The sequence below is a fragment of the Tenrec ecaudatus genome (genome assembly GCF_050624435.1).
Source record: "Tenrec ecaudatus isolate mTenEca1 chromosome 2 unlocalized genomic scaffold, mTenEca1.hap1 SUPER_2_unloc_8, whole genome shotgun sequence".
In the NCBI taxonomy this organism is placed as follows: domain Eukaryota; kingdom Metazoa; phylum Chordata; class Mammalia; order Afrosoricida; family Tenrecidae; genus Tenrec; species Tenrec ecaudatus.
This window is the reverse complement of record NW_027457584.1, coordinates 904,257-918,385: the sequence shown is the minus strand read 5'-3', so window position 1 is coordinate 918,385 and position 14,129 is coordinate 904,257.

Below are 14,129 nucleotides of genomic sequence, written 5' to 3'. Positions count from 1 at the left end.
CAAGTGCCCGCTAAGTAACCTAGATAGTCCAAGTGCCCGCTAGTTAACCTACATAGTCAATTGGCCCGCTAGTTAACCTACATAGTGCAAGAGTCCGCTAGTTAACCTAGATCGTGCAAGTGTCTGCTAGTTAACCTACATAGTCCAAGTGCCAGTTAGCTAACCTAGATAGTCCAAGGGCCTGCTAGTTAACCAACATAGTCCAAGTGCCCGCTAGGTAACCTACATAGTCCAAGTGCCCGCTAGGTAACCTATATAGTCTAAATGCCCCCTAGGGAACCTAAATAGTCCAAGTGCCCTCTAGTTAAACTATTGTCCAAGGGACCGCTAGTTGACCTAGATATTCCAAGTACCCGCTAGTTAAGCTAGATCGTCCAAGTGCCCGCTAGGGAACCTACATAGTCCAATTGCCCGCTCTGGAACATACATAGTCCAAGTGCCCTTTAGTTAACCTATATAATCAAAGTGCCCGCTAGTTAACTTAGATAGTCCAAGAGCCCGCTAGGTAACCTACATAGTCCAAGTGCCCGCTAGGTAACCTATATAGTCCAAATGCCCGCTAGGGAACCTACATTGTCCAAGTGCCCGCTAGTTAACCAAGATAGTCCAAGTGCCCGCTAGTTAACCAAGATAGTCCAAGTGCCCGCTAGTAAACCTAGATAGTCCAAGGGCCCGCTAGTTAATCTAGATAGTCCAAGTGCCCGCTAGTTAACCTACATAGTCCAAGGGCCCTCTAGTTAACCAAGATAGTCCAAGTGTCCGCTAGGGGACGTACATAGTCCAAGTGCCCGCTAGGTAACCTAGATAGTCCAAGTGCCCACTATTGTATGTACATAGTTCAAGTGCCCTGTAGGTAACCTAGATTGTCCAAGTGTCCGCTAGTTAACCTACATAGTCCAAGTGCCCGCTAGGTAACCTAGATAGTCCAAGGTTCTGCTAGTTAACCTACATAGTCCAATGCCCGATAGGGACCCTACATAGTCCATGTGCCCGCTAGGAACCTACTTAGTCCTAGTACCCGATAGGGAACCTACATATTCCAAATGCCCGTTAGGGAACCTAGATAGTCCAAGTGACCGTAGGGAACCTATATAGTCCAAGTGCCCGCTAGGGAACCTACATAGTCAAAGTGCCCGCTAGGGAACCTGCATTGTACAAGTGCCCGCTAATTAACCTAGATAGTCCAAGTGCCCGGTAGTTAACCTAGATAGTCCAAGTGCCCGCTAGTTAACCTTGATCATCCAATTGCCCGCTAGTTAACCTACATAGTCCAAGTGCCTGATAGGGCATCTACATAGTCCAAGTGCAAGCAGAGAACCTACATAGTCCAAGTGCCCGATAGGGAACCTACATATTCCAAGTGCCCGTTAGGGGACCTAGATAGTCCAAGTGCCCATAGAGAACCTATATAGTCCAAGTGCCCACTAGGGAACCTACATAGTCCAAGTGCCCGCTACGTGACCTACATAGTGCAAGTGCCCGCTAGTTAACCTAGATAGTCCAAGTGCCCGCTAGGTAACCTACATAGTGCAAGTGTCCGCTAGTTAACCTATTGTCAAAGGGACCGCTGGTTAACCTAGATAGTCCAAGTACCCGCTAGTTAACCTAGATCGGCCAATTGTCCGCTAGTTAACCTACATAGTCCAAGTGCCCGCTAGGTAACCTAGATAGTCCAAGTGCCCGCTCTGGAACATACATAGTCCAAGTCCCCATTAGTTAACTTAGATAATCCAAGTGCCTGCTAGTTAACCTAGATAGTCCAAGTGCCCGCTAGGTAACCTACATAGTCCAAGTGCCCGCTAGGTAACCTATATAGTCCAAATGCCCGCTAGGGAACCTGCATAGTCCAAGTGCCCGCTAGTTAACCTAGATAGTCCAAGTGCCCGCTAGTTAACCTAGATAGTCCAAGTGCCCGCTAGTTAACCATGATCATCAAAGTGCCCTCTAGTTAACTTACATAGTCCAAAGGCCTGCTAGTTAACCTACATAGACCAAGGGCCCGCTAGTTAACCTAGATAGTCCAAGTGCCCGCTAGTTAACCTACATAGTCCAAGTCCCCGCTAGGTAACCTAGACAGTCCAAGTGACCATTAGGTTACCTACATAGTCCAAGTGCCCGTTCGTTAACCTACATAATCCAAGTGCCCGCTAGGTAACGTAGATAGCACAAGTGCCCGCTAGGGAACGTACATAGTCCAAGTGCCCGCTAAGTAACCTAGATAGTCCAAGTGCCCGCTAGTTAACCTACATAGTCCAAGTGCCTGCTAGGTAAACTACATAGTCCAAGTGCCCACTAGGTAACCTAGACAGTCCAATTGCCCGCTAGTTAACCAAGACAGTCCAAGTTCCAGATAGGGACCTACATAGTCCAAGTGCTTGCTAGGGAACCTACATAGTCCAAGTGCTAGCTAGGCATCCTACATAGTCCAAATGCCCATTAGTTAACCTAGATAGTCAAAGTGCCTGCTAGGTAACCTAAATAGTCCAAGTGCCCGCTAGGGAACCTACATAGTTCAAGTGCCCGTTAGCTAACCTAGATAGTCGAAGTGTCCGCTAGTTAACCTACATAGTCCAAGTGCCCGTTAGTTAACCTAGATAGTCCAAGTGCCCGCTTGGTAACCTAGATTGTCCAACAGACCGCTAGGTAACCTACATACTCCAAGAACCCGCTAGGTAACGTAGATAGTTCAAGTGCCCGCTAGGTAACCTACAGAGTCTAAGTGCCCGCTAGGTTATCTATATAGTCCAAATGCCCGCTAGGGAACCTACATAGTCCAAGTGCCTGCTAGGTAACCTAGATAATTCAAGTGCCCGCTAATTAACCTATATCGTCCCAATGCCCTCTAGTTAACCTACTCTCCGCGAGCTGCAGTTCCGGTGCCATCCTGTGAAATACAATCTTTGTGGGCTGCAAGGATGTGGGGGGTGGGTATCAGCTCAGATCTTTTGAGAGTCCAGGAGATATTGACTGATCGATGGGCACAGTTCTGTGGGGCACCGGGTTCTTGGTCCAGACGCTGGTTGTGAATATGACTTGGTTGTTAACCAGTTGTGTGTCTCTGGGTCAACTCCTGTGTGTTTTTCAGTGAGTTTTCTCATCTGGAAAGTAAATGTACTGGATTATCCAGACTCCCATGTCAGCAAGTTATCGAGAGGTGTTAATCAGACACTGTTTCATATAGTGTGTACCTGCGCGCTGCATTCTAGACCTGGGGTGGTAATTATGCGCTCAGGATAGAGATGGTGTCCAGCAGGTGACAGACGTGGCTCCATATTGAAACAGGAAGCCCACTGTGGAGATTTGGTCCTTCCGTTAATGGCCACAGGCCACCTAGTCTTCTCCTCTATAACTGCTTCACTGGCTCAGCAGCTGAGCCAGGAGCCAGTGCCATCATAACCAAGTGGCTAACTGGGAGAAAGGGCAGATAGATATTTGTTATCTTGTTGTCTTGGGAAGCCCACCTACCCTCCATGCAAACCTTCTGGTGTGAGTTATCTGTGGAAGGATTCATAGACTCACAGTAATTCACATCTTTCTTTTTGACAATGTGCCCATATTCCTTTCTGTACCTGAGAAGGTGGCCCCTGTGTCCACCAAGAAATTTACTGGCGGGCCTCCTATATGGAGAGTTAGCCTGGGCTTTTGGCGGCGAAGGGAAACAGAGCCCTGACCCTTTCATTGTGCTTCTTCAAGCATTATTGTCTCTTACTTGGGTTTTTCTAGGTGCAGATGAGGCCCGTCCACTCTAGTGGAGGGTCGTGCACCTCTCCTGGGGTTTTCAAGGCACTGATTTTTTCCAGTGTCGTTCTTTCCTGCAGTAGGCACATTGATCCTTCCCCATGGCTTGGCGGTGCCCACAGGTTAGTCTCTCCTTGAGTGGGCCATGCTCTCCTTTTCCTGAGTCTCGGGGTCTCTCATGGCAAATACTAGTATTTTAGCTAGTATCTTTGTCTCGTCGTGCTAGGGTCATCTCTATTGTTATACACTCAATGAGCCACTTGTACAAAATCACTAAGATATTTCCCTTCAAACCCTTCCCACTTCTTTTTCATTTCTGAGCCAGATTCACTGAGTAATAAAGGCAATACTTATTGCCCTCCTGTTCTCGGCGCCTCAGGGCCATTAGGGGTATAAAGCCCATAGGCTTCCATCATCCACTCTAGAAAGGCAGGCGAACATTCTTTTATAAGAGCCTGAAAATTCTCACTGACCTTAGATAAATTCATAGGTTTCCTAGCTCTTCCGCAGAGGGTCATGTAAGAGCAACAGTTGATACCTGGTAAAGCCCACTGGGCCTTGCTAGGATTTGAGATCCCACATTGTTCGTGTAGTGGCCAAAAGAGTTTCTCTCAAGTGGGGTGTGCCCGCTCGCTGACCATCAGGTTCACTGAGTGCTTACTGGGCCTCTGTTTGGAAGGGCTACCCTTCCTCCGTTGTGAACAGCACCTGGAGAAGTTGCTGGCAATCATTCCAGGTGGGCTAATGAGTATGGAAGAAATACCAGTACTAGTGTGTGTGGGGTCTGCTGGTTGAGGGTGGGGGTGAGGTTGGGGGGCCGGTGTGGGAGGGAGTGACTCAATAAGGGCCTGTTAGAAGTTTTCTATTTCTGGCCCCTAGAAACCTTATAGGGCGGGGGTGGAACTAAAGGGTCTAAAGCCAGCTCTCTGATTCCCAGAGTTCTCCTGCAAAATGGGATAAAGCCGATTAGGGGAGAGAGATCGGGAGGGGAGAGGAGCGGAAGGGAAGGGGAGGGATAGAGGGAGGGGGAAGGTACGGGGAGGGATGGCCTCCACACATGTGGTTTTGGGAACTTGGACCGTTTGTTTTTCCGGTCCTGCCATGTTTCCTGAAAACTTGGAAACAAGGACCCTTCTTTGAGGGAGGGAGTAAGTCTTTTATATTTGCAGGATTCTCTAGTGGCAATGTCAGCCCACATTTGAATTAAAGGGATCAGATCGGGATGTCCTGGTTCCCCTTAACCATAACTATGACTCTTAGTAATAGGGGATGGGAAAACTAGTCTTGCGTGATTCAATCAGGGACTCCTTCTGCCCCATCACTTTTAAACAAATTGTAGAGTCTCCAAGCTTTTGCGTTGAAACCACATCCTCTTGGTGAACGCGGAGAGCAGGTGTTCTCAAACTACCGCCTGTGGGCCCCAAGGAGACAGCCAAGGACATTGATTCTTTATGCCGGGTGAATGTGCCCCATTTATTTTTTTTTTTGAACTTCAAATCAAGATGTGCATTGTGCAAATGAATCTGTTCGTAATTTTTTTTTAAACTATAGTATGTCCCTGCAATTGCCTGAGGGAGAGTGAACTGGCCCCCTAGGTAAACAGTTTTAGGACCCCTGCCCTAAGGTATCCTGGACTTAGGGGTTACTAATCTCCCAGCCCTGAAACATCCCTGAACATTCTACCCATTGTAGAATGGGAATTTGGACCCCGGGTAATTTACAAGCCTTTACTCCAATTGAACCCAAGAAAATTCAAAATACTTAGGCAGTTACTCTATTTTGATCACTTTTGACTTCTCCTGTACTAGCCCATTATTTACATTTAACTCTATAACGCGGAGCAGGATGTTTTCATAACATTTTTAAAAATGTATATATTAATATATATATATATTTATATTTATGAAAGTCCACAACTAAAAGAAAATAATTTTTCCCAAAATTAAAATTGAAGCGTTATAGGGTTAAAAAGAATGATGGGTTTTATCAGCGGGTCCAAGACCTTAGCATCATAAATGAATCAGTGATCCCACTGCACCTAGTAGTGCCCAAACCTGTAACCTCCTAGGGGAAAGTGTGAATGCTTTTATCCCTCTTCCTGTACTTCCAATGCACAAACACACATGTCTGGTATTCCTAAGATTTTTTTTGTTTCCTGTGACACTCACCTAATTTCAAGGCCACTGCCATCACACAAGCTTAGCCTTGTCACAGTCAAAGTGTTCACCTTTTAGACCGTTTGTTTTTCCCAGAAGTTATCGGTAACTGAAGCTTCCGAACCAAGTGTGCCAGGTCCACGACTACCATCTCCTGGACCACCTCAACCTTATCCATCCTGGATAAAGTTGCCCTCAATGGACAACCCCTCCCAGCAGTGTAGGAAGGGTATGGACCCAAAGCCCCACTGGGCCCCTTTTTCCAGCAGGAAGTAGCTAGAGATGTCGTCGCCCAGTACCCCAAAGATTTGGGTCCAGATCTCTTCAGGGGGGCAAATGTTAGGTAGCTATGCTAGGGACTGGGGCATCCGTTATGCATGCCCATAGGGCCAAGATAAGAGCCCAGTTAGGAGAGGCACCCTCTGCATGCTCAGAGGTCCAGGTTTCTGGCCATGAAGGGGAGGTACACCTGGGTGGGTCCTGTACCTGGATTGACCAACCTAGGCCATGTAAATTCAATTCAGCCACTGGGATCGGCCAGACTTACCCAACACGCCTCCCTAACGCTCATAAAACTCACTTGAGTGACAGAACAGGCTTCTGCATTATTTCTCTCTCACTCAGGAAGGCTCTTTGGAGGCAGCGGGGCTGCACATGAGTGGCTGGTGGATACTGTTCAGATGCATGGCTTTCTGCTTGCAAGGGTTTTTGTCTCAGCTGACTGGAAGGGAGGAGGTAGTACGTCTGGATCACAGAGTATCCATGTCCACAAATGAGGCTGCTCATTCCACAGTCCTGGAAGTGCTTTATGAAAACCCTCTGATTTGCAATGTCACTCCTTGTAGATTAGAGTTGGAGGGGCTGGGACCAAGTTATGCTGCCTCTTACTCCCAGTTTCAGGTTTCTGGATGCTGATTGTATCTCTTACAGCATCAGTTAGTGGGCTTGTTGTCTGCCTCAGGCTTTGTTCACGGAGATCCTCCAGCTAGTTGGTGGTGTGTGCGCATGAGCAGAGGCTTCCTTCCAATCCCCCATGAGTAGTAGAGCTCCCATGGTCTGGACTCCATGAATGCCGTGCCCCAGACAGCACTCTTATAAAGGAGGGTGGGCCCTGCAGGACAGAGTACCATTCCCCCTGTGGAATGGCTCAGAGACCCACCTCCCTCACTGGCCAGCTGCTGGGGCTGTGTGCCCTAAGCTTCATGCCTGACTCAGGAATAGACACAGGGTGAGGAGACTCCAGTAGCTGTTTTGACTGGTCTAATCCAGCCTGAGATCATGCTTGCTTGAACCCTCTGGCCAGATTATTTTTGTTTCTTTTATGATCTTTTTATTAGGGGCTCTTACAACACTAACCACAATCCATATATACATCAGCTGTTTGAATCACATCTGTACATTAATTGCCCTCATTATTCTCAAAATATCTACTCTTCACCCAAGCCCCTGGGCTCAGCTCCGCATTTTTTCCCTACTCAATGCCCGCCACCTATCCCTCATCAAACCTTGGGAATGTACTAATTCTTTTGTCATATCTTCACCCACCTTTCTTTTGAGGTCAATGAAGATCCTTGTAATCGGTTCCCACTTTCCATCCTGCCCTTCCTCCACCTTCCCAGTATCTCCACTCATAACACTGGTCCTAAAGGGCCCATCCACCCTGGATTCCCCGTGTTTGAAATTCCTGTCTGTACTAGAATACCTTCTCCAGTTTGGCCAGATAGTATGGAAGAACTGGGATCATGATAGTGGGGCAAGAGGAAGCATTAAGAACTAGAGGAAAGTTGTGTTTCATCTTTGCTGTCTCATACCCTGTATTGTTTAATCTCCTCTCTGAGCTCCTTCTGTAAGGGGATGTCCAGTGCACTGCAAATAGGTTTTGGGTCTATACCCGGCAGTGCCCTCTCATTCTCCATGATAAGATTTTATGTTCTCATGATGCCTGTTGCCTTAACCCTTTGAAACTTTGTGATCACACAGGCTGGTATGCTTCCTCCATGGGGGCTCTGTTGCTTCTGAGCCAGATGGCTGCTTCTTTACTTTCAAGCCTTTAAGACCCCACACGCTATATCTTTTGGTAGCTGGACACCATCGGCTTTCTTCACCACATTAGCTTATGCAGCCGCTTTGTGGTCAGTGATCGTGTAGGGAAGGTGGGCATCGTAGAATGCCAATTTAATAGAGCAGTGTTCTTGCAATGAGGGAGTACTTGAGCGGAGGCCCTATGTCCATCTGCTACCTTAATACTAAATCTATAAACATATGGACATAGATCCATTTCCCCATGCCCCTTTGTAAATATATGTACATGCCTTTATTTAGACGTTTACAACTGGCCCTTGCTTCCCAGCTCACTCTTCTATACCCTTTGATTTTCCTCTTGTGCCCACTGCCATGCCTGTCTTCCTTTGGGTTTCAGTAATTCCTCTTGGTTACATTACCCTTGATCATGCCCTACCAGGCTTCCTACATCCCCCTCACCACCGATTTCCATCACTTGTTGTTCCCTTGTCTCTGGGTTTCTTGACACCACTTCCTTTCCCCCTACCGTGGTCACTCCCATGACCAATGGAAAGGGCCGGTCACATGTTTACTCCTCCAGATTGTTCATCCAGCCTCTCTTAATTAGACAGACCTGTAAAGGTAATAACATGTACAAAACGAGACTGAGCAAACATAAGCAGCAAAAGAAAAAAAACAAAAACAAAAATGAAAACAAATCCCAACCAAAATCCAATGTCACTAAAAGAAAACAACGCTAACCAAGAAAGAAAATTACAAGGACTGTGTGGTGAATTTCAGGAGTGTTTTCCAGTCCAGTTTGTTGGGGCACCGAACCCTGACCACAAAGTCCACCTTTGGAATTCCCCGGGGACTTTGATGCTCCGTTTCCTTTCTCTTCCGCTGCACTTTCTTAGTGACATGCCTCGAGGTGGCAGGATCAGTTAGCGAGCAGTTCTCACACTGTGTCTCCAGTGTTGTCCCCTCTAAGGCTATGGGTCTTTGAGGGACGTTTCTCATCGTGGGGCTGCCCATGTGGTCTTCTCTGTGGACTGGCTTCTGTGATTGGGAACATCATCCTCAAGGTGTATTGGGCCAGGATGTGCTCCATTCTCCCCTCCTACCCCTTGTTCTGCCCTGTGTTGTCTGATCAGATATGTCCCTCTCCACGAGCTGCAGATCCGGTGCCATCCTGTGAAATACAATCTTTGTGGGCTGCAAGGATGTGGGGGTGGGCTGGGTGTCAGCTCAGATGTTTTGAGAGTCAGGAGATATTGACTGCTCGATGGGCCAAGTTCTGTGGGGCACCGTGCTCTTGGTCCAGACGCTGGTTGTGAATATGACTTTGTTGTTAACCAGTTGTGTGTCTCTGGGTCAACTCCTGTGTGTTTTTTAGTGAGTTTTCTCATCTGGAAAGTAAATCTACTGGATTATCTAAACTCCCATGTCAGCAAGTTATCGAGAGGGGTTAAGCAGAGACATTTTTCATAAATAGTGTACCTGCGCACTGCATTCTAGACCTGGCGTGTCAATTATGCGCTCAGGATAGATATGGTTTCCAGCATGTGACATACGTGGCTCCATATTGAAACAGGAAGCCCACTGTGGAGATTTGGTCCTTCCGTTGATGGCCACGGGCCACCTAGACTTCTCCTGCTATAACTGCTTCACAGGCTCAGCAGCTTAGCCAGGAGCCAGTGCAATCATAATCAGGTGGCTAACTGAGACAAAGGGCAGATTTGTATTTGTTATCTGTTGTCTTGGGAAGCCCACCTACCCTTCATGCAAACCTTCTGGTGTGAGTTATCTGTGGAAGGAATCATAGGCTCACAGTAATTCACATCTTTCTTTTTGAAAATTTTCCCATATTCTTTTCTGAACCTGAGAATGTGGCCCCTGTGTCCACAAAGAACTGGCTGGCCTCCTACATGGAGAGTTAGCCTGGGCTTTTGGCGGGCACTTTGACGATCTAGGTTAGCAAACGGGCACTTGGACTATGTAGGTTACCTAGCAGGCACTTGGCCTGTCTAGGTTACCTAGCGGGCACTTGGACGATCTAGGTTAACTAGCGGGCACTTTGACTAACTTGGTTACCTAGCGGGCACTTGGACTATGTAGGTTTAGTAGTGTACACTTGAACGAACTAGGTTAACGAGCGGGCCCTTGGACTATGTAGGTTACCTAGCGGGCACTGGGACTATCTAGGTTAGCTAACAGGAACTTGGACTATCTAGGTTACCTAGCGGGCACTTAGACTATGTAGGTTACCTAGCGGGCAGTTGGACTATCTAGGTTACCTAATGGGCATTTGGACTATGCAGGTAACATAGCGGGCATTTGGACAGTCTAGGTTACCTAACGGGCACATGGACTTCAAGGTTAACGAACGGGCACCTGGACTATGTAGGTTGCCAACTGGGCACTTGGACGATCTAGGTTAGGTAACGGGCACTAGAACTATCTAGGTTACCTAGCGGGAACTTGGACTGTGTAGGTAAATTAGCGGGCACTTGGACTATCTAGGTTACCTAACGGGCACTTGGACGATCTAGGTTAACTAGTGGGCACTTGGACTATCTAGGTTACCTAGCGGGAACTTGGACTATATAGGTTACCTAGCAGCACTTAGACTATCTAGGTTACCTAACGGGCACTTTGACTATCTAGGTTACCTAGCGGGCACTTGGACTATCTAGGTTAGCTAACAGGAACTTGGACTATCCAGGTTACCTAGCGGGCACTTGGACTATGTAGGTTTCCTTGTGGTCACTTGGACTATGTAGGTAACCTAGCGGGCAATTGAACTATCTAGGTTAGCTAACGGGCACTTGGACTATCTAGGTTACCTAGCGGGCACTTAGACTATGTAGGTTACCTAGCGGGCAATTGGACTATCTAGGTTAAATAACGGGCATTTGGACTATGCAGGTAACATAGCGGGCACTTGGACTGTCTAGGTTACCTAACGGTCACATGGACTTCTAGGTTAACGAACGGGCACTTGGACTATGTAGGTTGCCTACTGGACCCTTGGACGATCTAGGTTAGGTAACGGGCACTAGGACTATCTAGGTTACCTAGCGAGAACTTGGACTATGAAGGTTAACGAACGAGCACTTGAACTATCTAGGTTTCCTAACGGGCACTTGGACGATCTAGGTTAACTAGCGGGCACTTGGACTATCTAGGTTAACTAGCGGGCACTTGGACGATGCAGGTTCCCTAGCAGGCACTTGGAATATGTGGGTACCCTAGCGGGCATTTTTGACTATCTAGGTTACCTAACGGGCATTTGGACTATGTAGGTTCCCTAGTGGGCACTTGGATTATGTAGGTTCCCTTTTTGCACTTGGACTATGTAGGTAACAAGCGGGCATTTGGTCTATGTAGGTTACCTAGCGGGCCCTTGGATTATGTAGGTTCCCTATCAGGCACTTGGACAATGTAGGTTAACTAGCGGGCTCTAGGACTATGTAGGTGCCCTAGCGGGCCTTTGGACTATATAGATTACCAAGCACGCACTTGGGCTTTGTAGTTTTCCTAGCGGGCACTTGGACTATCTAGGTTACCTAGCGGGCACTTGGACTATCTAGGTTCCCTAGCGGGCACTTGGACTATATAGGTTCCCTAAAGGGCACTTGGACTATGTAGGTTCCCTAGCAGGCACTCAGATTATGAAGGTTCCCCAGCGGGCACTTGGGCTATGTAGGTTACCTAGCAGGCCCTTTGACTATGTAAGTTCTCTAACCGGCATTTGGACTATGTGGGTTCCCTAGCGGGCATTTGGACTATCTAGGTTACCTAACGGGCACTTGGTCTATGTACGTTACTAGCGGGCATTTGGACTATGTAGGTTACCTAGCGGATACTTGGACTATGTAGGTTCCCAATCAGGTACTTGGACAAGGTAGGTTAACTAGAGGGCATTTGGACTATCTAGGTTAACTAGCGGGCCCTTGGACTATGTAAGTTAACTAGCGGGCACTGTGACGATCTAGGTTATCAAACGGGCACTTGGACTATGTAGGTTACCTAGAAGGCACTTAGACTGTCGAGGTTACCTAGAGGGCACTTGGACTATCTAGGTTAACGAACGGGCACTTGGACTATCTAGGTTACCTAGCGGGCACTTGGACTAACTATGTTATCTAGCGGGCACTTGGACTATCTAGGTTACCTAGCGGGCACTTGGACTATCTAGGTTCCCTAGCGGGCACTTGGACTATATAGGTTCCCTAAAGGGCACTTAGACTATGTAGGTTCCCTAGCAGGCACTCGGACTATGAAGGTTCCCTAGCGGGCTCTTGGACTATGTAGGTTCCCTAGCAGGCCCTTTGACTATGTAAGTTCTCTAACGGGCACTTGGACAATGTGGGTTCCCTAGCGGGCATTTGGACTATCTAGGTTACCTAACGGGCACTTGGACTATGTACGTTACTAGCGGGCATTAGGACTATGTAGGTTACCTTGTGGATACTTGGACTATGTAGGTTCCCTATCAAGGACTTGGACAATGTAGGTTAACTAGCGGGCGCTTGGACTATCTAGGTTCCCTAGCGGGCAATTGGACTATTGGATACCCTAGCGGGCATTTGGACTATCTAGGTTACCTAACGGGCATCGACTATGTAGGTTCCCTAGCGGGCACTTGGATTATGTAGGTTCCCTTCTTGCACTTGGATTATGTAGGTTACTAGCGGGCATTTGGACTATGTAGGTTACCTAGCGGGCACTTGGACTATGTAGGTTACCTAGCGGGCACTTGGACTATATAGGTTAACTAGCGGGCACTTGGACTATCTAGGTTACCTAGCGGGCACATGAACTATGTACGTTTCCTAGCGGGCACTTGGACTATCTATGTTAACTAGTGGGCACATGGACTATGTAGGTTCCCTATCGGGCAATTAGACTATGTGGGTTACCTAGCGGGCACTTGGACTATGTAGGTTCCCTAGCGGGCACTTGGACTATGTAGGTTACCTAGCGGGCCCTTGGACTATCTAGGTTACCTAACGGGCACTTGGACTATATAAGTTACCTAGAGGGCCCTTGGACTATGTAGGTTAACTAGAAGGGACTTGGACTATCAGGTTAACTAGCGGTCACTTGGACTATGTCGGTAATCTAGCAGGAACTTGGTCTGTCTAGGTTACCTAGCGGGCACTTGGACTATCTAGGTTAACTAACAGGCACTTGGACTATCTAGGTTAGCTAAGGGGCACCTGGACTATCTGGGTTAACAAGCGGGCACTTTTACTATGTAGGTTAACTAGCAGACACTTGGACGAACTAGGTTAACGAGCGGGCTTTTGGACTATGTAGGTTATCTATCGGGCACTTGGACTATCTAGGTTAGTTAACAGGAACTTGGACTATCTAGGTTACCTAACGGGCACTTAGACTATGCAGGTAACCTGGCGGGCACTTTGACTGACTAGGTTACCTAGCGGGCACTTGGACTTCTAGGTTAAGGAACGGGCACTTGGACTATGTAGGTTGCCTAGCGGGCACTTGGACGATCTATGTTTGGTAACGGACACTTGGACTATCTAGGTTACCTAGCGGGAACTTGGACTATGTAGGTTACCTAGCTGGCACTTAGACTATCTAGGTTACCTAGCGGGCACTTGGACTATCTAGGTTAGCTAACAGGAACTTGGACTATCTAGGTCACCTAGCGGGCACTAGGACTATGTAGGTTTCCTAGAGGTCACTTGGACTATCTAGGCTACCTAACGGGCACTTGGAATATGTAGGTTAACTAGCAGACACTTGGACGATCTAGGTTAACTAGCGGGCAATTGGAATATCTAGGTTAACTAGGGGGTCCTTGGACTATGTAAGTTAACTAGCGGGCACTTGGACTATCTAGGTTAGCTAACAGGAACATGGACTATCTAGGTTACCTAGCGGGCACTAGGACTATGTAGGTTACCTAGCGGTCACATGGAGTATCTAGGCTACCTAACGGGCACTTGGACTACGTAGGTTAACTAGCGGACACTTGGACGATCTAGGTTAACTAGCGGGCACTTGGAATATCTAGGTTAACTATGGGGCCCTTGGACTATGTAGGTTTACTAGCGGGCACTTAGAAAATCTAGGTTAACTAGCGGGTTCTTGGACTATGTAGGTTAACTAGCGGGCACTTGGACGATCTAGATTAACTAGCAGGCACTTGGACTATCTAGTTTAACTAGTGGGCACTTGGACTATGTAGGTTAACTAGCG